Here is a 7,165-nt window from a genome sequence, read left to right as displayed (position 1 = left end):
CTTACATATTTACCTGTTAACCCCCTGTCACTCAGGGACAATTTACTATGGCCAATCCACCTAACCCACCCATTAGTTGTGGTGTGAATTTGGTGGGTTTAAATGGGCATTCATTGAAGACAATGAGGTGTGATATTGTGATCAAATCTTCACCTCCGGCAGGTGGTTATAGGTGAAGTGTCCTGTTCTCAACTTGTCATTGAGATTTCCACTTCTCTATAAATGCGCCACATTTCCTTCCAGCACAGAGTCTCCCCAGTGCTGATCGTATGGTGACCTCCTGATTTTGTCATTTGGAGTATTAGAACATAGAACATAGAACATAGAACATTACAGCGCGGAACAGGCCCTTCGGCCCACAATGTTGCGCCAACCAGTCTTATTTTTAAAAAAAAACATTGACCCACTAATCTAAACCACTCCTTTTTCGTCCATAAACCTATCCATCAATCTCTTAAACGCCCCCAAACTAGGCGCATTTACAACTGCAGCAGGCAGGGCATTCCAGTCCCTCACCACCCTCTGGGTAAAGAACCTGCCCCTGACATCCGTCCTATAACTACCCCCCCTTAATTTAAAGCCATGCCCCCTCGTGCTAGATTTCTCCATCCGAGGAAACAGGCTATCACCATCCACCCTATCTAAACCTCTAATCATCTTATATGTTTCTATAAGATCCCCTCTTAGCCGCCTTCTTTCCAGTGAAAACAACCCCAAATCCCTCAGTCTCTCCTTATAGGACCTCCCCTGCATACCAGGCAACATCCTAGTAAACCTCCTCTGCACCCTCTCCAAAGCCTCCACATCCTTCCTGTAATGTGGGGACCAGAACTGCACACAGTACTCCAAGTGCGGCCGCACCAGAGTTGTGTACAGTTGCAACATGACGCTGCGACTCCTAAATTCAATCCCCCTACCAATAAATGCCAAGACACCGTATGCCTTCTTAACAACCTTATCTACTTGATTCCCAACTTTCAGGGATCTATGTACACATACACCTAGATCCCTCTGCTCCTCCACTCTATTCAAAGTCCTCCCGTTAGCCCTATACTCAACACATCTGTTATTCCTACCGAAATGGATTACCTCACACTTCTCCGCATTAAACTCCATCCGCCACCTCGCGGCCCAGCTCTGCAACCTGTCCAAGTCACCCTGCAAACTTCGACACCCTTCCTCACAATCTACCACACCTCCGACTTTGGTGTCATCAGCAAACTTACTAATCCACCCAACTATACCCTCATCCAGATCATTAATAAAGATTACGAACAGCAGTGGCCCCAAAACAGATCCCTGAGGCACACCACTCGTAACCGAACTCCATGATGAATAATTACCATCAACCACCACCCTCTGTCTCCTATCTGCTAACCAATTCCTGATCCAAGTACCTAAATTACCACCAATCCCATACATCTGCATTTTCTGCAGAAGCATACCATGGTGAACCTTATCAAACGCCTTACTAAAATCCATATATACCACATCTACTGCCTTACCCCTATCCACCTCTTTGGTCACCTTCTCAAAGAACTCAATAAGGTTAGTAAGGCACGACCTTCCCGCTACAAAACCATGCTGACTATCTCTAATCAATTCATTACTCTCCAAATAACTATAAATCCTATCCCTAATAATTCTTTCTAAAACCTTGCCCACTACAGAAGTAAGACTCACTGGTCTATAATTCCCAGGGAAGTCTCTGCTCCCCTTCTTAAACAATGGGACAACATTCGCTGTCCTCCAGTTGTGGGCCCTGTATCTAAGGAAGGATGTGCGGCCTTGGAAAGGTCCAGAGGAGGTTCCCTGGAATGAAGAGCTTTTCGTATGAAGAACAGTTGAGGACTCTGAGTCTGTACTCATTGGAGTTTAGAAGGATGAAGGGGGATCTTACTGAAATTTATAGGATACTGCGAGGCCTGGATAGAATGGACGTGGAGACGATGTTTCAACTTGTAGGAAAAACTCAAACCAGAGGGCACAACCTCAGGCTAAAGGGACAATCCTTTAAAACAGAAATGAGGAGGGATTTCTTCAGCTGGAAGAAACAGACAAACAGAAGGATTTGGGTGTGCAAGTCCACAGATCCTTAAAGGAGGCAGCCGATAAGGGGTGGGGAAGCCTGAAATTGTGCACTCACCAACGAACACTGGGACTTCCAGATCTTGAGTCCGTCAGAATTTGCACAGATGGAAGTGGTAAGGTCACCCAAGATTGTAGGTCTCTCCAAGACCCTGCACAGCTCCAGTAAAACATCACTACTTTTATATTCCATTTGTTATACAGCTTTAATTTAAACGTCTTCCAGGCATTCCAGTTTAACGTAATAAACAAGGACAGAAATTCAATTATTTCTTTATTTAACACTTTTAGTCCCAACCCAAACATAAATAGTTGCAACTTTTAACTCTGAAATGATCTTCAACTCTAACTGAATATCAACTCTCAACTGAACTTTAACTCTTAAACTGCACTTTAAAACTAACTACACTTTAACTTTAACTATTTAGTTGAAAATAGATACTACCAAGTTTAGGAAAACCTTTGCCAAGAAATTACCTCGATGTAGAATCTATCTTCTTCTTCTCTGAAGCATCCTTCAGGGTACAGGTCTTCTTACGATGGTTGGTCTCTTCAAATTATCACTGCTGAACAAAGAACTCACGTCTTTTTATCCACAATTCTCCACTCACTTCCAGGGGATTCTCTTTCATCCTGCCAATGAATTGAGCAGAAACTGATCACATGACTCAAACATCCAGTGAAATTACTTTTGAATGATGCCATGATGCTTCGTTCATTTGGCATGTACCATACGTAGCAATCATAAAAATCAGAGACGCGATGGGCCCGAGTTTACCATTTCCATTCTAAGTGCCGATTCTGGGCGTAGTACAGATCTGACTTAGAAATCCGCTTTCAGGCGCCCCCATACACTCTCAGCCATCTCCAGTTTGATACGCGCTGTGGGCGGGGCTTATTGCTGCCAGAACGATCGGAGCTCTGAACCGCGCATGCGCAGTTAGAAAAAAATTGGAAAAAGCGTGCCCCTATCAGATCGCCCCGAGCCACAGAAAGTGGCCTGGGAAGCGACAAACAGGAGCGAGGGTGGATCGGCGGGTGGCGGGGGTGGGGGGGAGGGTGTCGGAGGGGGGGGGATGTAGAGGAGGGAGGCGGGAAAGATGTGTGTGGGTAGTGGGTGGGGTGGATGAGGGACACACGCAACTGCCCGCCTTATCCAATCACCACTACCCAGACCGATTGCCACCCCTGCCTCCCATCCCCCCACCGATTGCCCGCATAGTGACAGCTGACCCCCCTGCTCCCCCACCAGGGATCCATCTGCACCCCACCCCCCCGCACCAGAGATCCATCTGACCCACCTCCCTTCCCCCCCCCCCCCAAGACAATGATCTGGCCTCATTTCTCCCCTCCCGCCCCCCCCCCCCACAATGAACTTGTCTCATTTATGCCCCCCCCCCCCAGAGAATGGTTTGGCCTCACTCCCCCTCTCCTCCAGGAGAACATCTGACCCGCCTCCTCCCTCCCACCAGCAGACAATGATCAGCCCCCCCCGACCCTGCCTCCTTCTCCTCCCCCCACTCCCTGCAACCAGACAACAATCTGACCTCACTCTCCTCTTCCCCCCACCAACGAGAGAATGATCTGACCTGCTCCCATTCCCGCCCCCACCACTGATCAGAGAGCCTACGGAAGCACCGAACACTCTCTTCAGAGGCTGGAGCACCCGACTCAGACTTATACTCAGCAGGTCCCTAAAAGCACGGTTCCGGATTGGTAAACGTGGTGGTAAAGGGGGAAATGCTGATAGAAGTAGGCGGGCTGTTCGTTAATTCAATTCAAATGCTTGCAAATGCATTTAAATTGTCATTACACCCGATTTGGGCATGGAATGGATCCCCATCATTCGTAGGTCTTGGTAAAGTGACAATCTGCGCTGACTTGGGTGTAGATTGCGATAAAAGTCTCACACCCGCCTTTACCACGATTTCACACCCAAAAACAGGCACAAATTATTGGTAAAATCAGGCCCGATGTCTCAGTTAATGTAAACAACTTCCCTGATCTGACCAATACAGATCCCAGACCAGAGCCTATTTATGACCTGCACCTGGTTTTAATCTAAAAATTGACCAAAAATCCCAGCATGCTTCATTCTAAGTCAGAAAAGACATTTTAAAGCCACTGTTGCCATTATTGGTGTTAATTTATTGTTGTAGCCACTCTTTCTCCATTCATACATTCCCCTTGTGATCAACACCACATAGCTTAGCACTGCTGCCTCACAGCGCCAGGGACTGGGTTCAATTCCAGCTTGGGTCACTGACTGTGTGGAGTCTACACATCCTCCCTGTGTTTGCATAAGTTTCCACCAGGTGCTCTAGTTTCTTTCCACAGTCCAAATATGCACTGGTTAGGTGCATTGGCCATCCTAAATTCTCCTTCAGTGTACCCGAACAAGCGCTGGAGTGTGGCGACTGGGGGATTTTCACAGTAACTTCATTGCAGTGTTAATGTAAGCCTGCTTGTAACACTAATTAAAAAACATTCCATTGGCCTTCCTAATCATTTGCTGTATCGCCAAATTCACCTTTCCTGATCCATGTGCCAAGGCACCCAGATCCCTCTGCACCTCAGAGCTCAATTCATTTTCCTTCTTCATCCTTCCTGCCAAAGTGAACAAGTTAAGATTTACTCATATTACACTCTATTTGCCAGATTTTTGCCTAGTCACTTAATTTATTTATATTCCTTTGTAGACTCTTTACTCCTCTTGATAACTTGCCTTCTCACCTATCTTGGTGTCATTGGCAAATTTAGCCACTTACACATTTAGTCCCTTCATCCAAACCATTGATGAAGATTGGAAATAATTGTGGACCCAGTTCTTTGGCAGCAATAATAGAAAGACAAATTATTACTTCATTCGGTGTAGATTGAGAGAGGTGGATACTCAATGAGATCTTGGAGACCTTGTGCATCAGTCGCTGAAAGTAAGTGGATAGGTACAGCAGGCAGTAAAGAAGGCAAATGATATGTTGGCCTTCATAGCGAGAGGGTTTGAGTATAGGGATAGGGATGTTTTGAGGGCATTGGTGAGGCCACACCTGGAGTATTGTGTGGAGTTTTGGTCTCCTTATCTTGCTGTAGAGTGAAGGTTTACCAGATTGATTCCTGGGATGGCAGGTCTGTCATATGAGGAGGACTAAGTCGGTTAGGATTATATTCACTGGAGTTTAGAAGAGTGAGAGGGGATCTCACAGAAACTTATCAAATTCTAACAGGGTTAGACAGGGTAGGTTCAGAAAGAATGTTCCTGATGGTGGGGGAGTCTAGAACGAGGGGTCGTGGTCTGAGGATAAAGGATAAACCTTTTAGAACTGAGGTGAGGAGAAATTTCTTCACCCAGAGAATGTGTGGAATTCACTACCGCATAAAGTAGTTGAGGCCGAAACGTTGTGTGATTTCCACAAAGAAATTAGATATAGTTCTGGGGGCTGAAGGGATCAAGGGATATGGGATGGAAGTGGGGGGGAGTCAGGATATTGAATTCGATGAACAGCTATGATCAAAATGAATGACGGAGCAGGCTCAAAGGGCCTCCTCCTGCTTCTAGTTTCTATGTTTCTATGTCGATGGAGATGTAGTTATTTATTCCGAGTGTCCTTATCGCGTCCCAGTGATCGCTTGCCATTGCGGAGCTCAGGGTAGAGCACTAGTTCTGTGAACCTTGTCTCGGGCATGTGGACAATGTCACCCGGCCCTCGCAGCTGGCCTGGGGTGACCAGTGCCTCGATAAAGAGGTGGATGGGGGCAAGGCAGTTGACGTGGTATATATGGATTTTAGTAAGGCGTTCGATAAGGTTCACCATGGTAGGCTTCTGCAGAAAATGCAGATGTATGGGATTGTGGGTAATCTAGGAAGTTGGATCAGGAATTGGCTATCAGATAGGAGACAGAGGGTGGTGGTTGATGGTAAATATTCATCATGGAGTTCGGTTACGAGTGGTGTGCCTCAGGGATCTGTTTTGGGGCCACTGTTGTTTGTAATCTTTGTTAATGATCTGGATGAGGGTATAGTTGGGTGGATTAGTAAATTTGCTGATGACACCAAAGTCGGAGGTGTGGTAGATTGTGAGGAAGGGTGTCGTAGTCTGCAGGGAGACTTAGATAGGTTGCAGAGCTGGGCCGAGAGGTGGCAGATGGAATTTAATGCGGAGAAGTGTGAGGTAATTCACTTTGGTAGGAGCAACAGATGTGTCGAGTATAGGGCTAACGGGAGGACTTTGAATAGTGTGGATGAACAGAGGGATCTAGGTGTATGTGTACATAGATCCCTGAAAGTTGGGAATCAAGTAGATAAGGTTGTTAAGAAGGCGTACGGTGTCTTGGCGTTTATTGGTAGGGGGATTGAATTTAGGAGTCGCAGCGTAATGTTGCAACTGTACACTACTCTGGTGCGGCCGCACTTGGAGTACTGTGTGCAGTTCTGGTCCCCACATTACAAGAAGGATGTGGAGGCTTTGGAGAGGGTGCAGAGGAGGTTTACCAGGATGTTGCCTGGTATGGTGGGGAGGTCCTATGAGGAGAGACTGAGGGATTTAGGGTTGTTTTCGTTGGAAAGAAGGCGGCTAAGAGGGGATCTTATTGAAACATATAAGATGATTAGAGGTTTAGATAGGGTGGATAGTGATAGCCTTTTTCCTCGGATGGAGAAAGCTAGCACGAGGGGGTATGGTCGCGCAACATCGTGGGCCGAAGGGCCTGTTCTGCGCTGTAATGTTCTATGTTCTATGTTCTATATTTTGGTATCGGTCTTGGAGAGGATGCTCACGTGGGTAGGCCTATCCAGCCAGTGGATTTTGCGGAGGCAACTTTGGCGATAACTTTCCAGGGATTTGAGTGTCTGTGAAACACTGTCGGTGTTTCAGATGCATACAGGAAGCTGGGGACCATGGCTGCTCAGTAGACCATGAGCTTGGTGCAGTTACTCTGCCTGAACACTGGGTGGAGATATTGCCATTCAAATCATTTTAGCATTCACTCTTCCAATCTGGATTAATTGAAAATATTGGTTTGTGTTCCGTCTTTAACTATCTGATACTTGCATAGATCTTGAGTTCCATCCATATTCAAT

This window comes from Carcharhinus amblyrhynchos, chromosome 11 (assembly GCF_965287045.1).
Source record: "Carcharhinus amblyrhynchos chromosome 11, sCarAmb.v2.hapA, whole genome shotgun sequence".
In the NCBI taxonomy this organism is placed as follows: domain Eukaryota; kingdom Metazoa; phylum Chordata; class Chondrichthyes; order Carcharhiniformes; family Carcharhinidae; genus Carcharhinus; species Carcharhinus amblyrhynchos.
The sequence above is the reverse complement of the archived record's forward strand: the minus strand, read 5'-3'. Positions refer to the sequence as shown.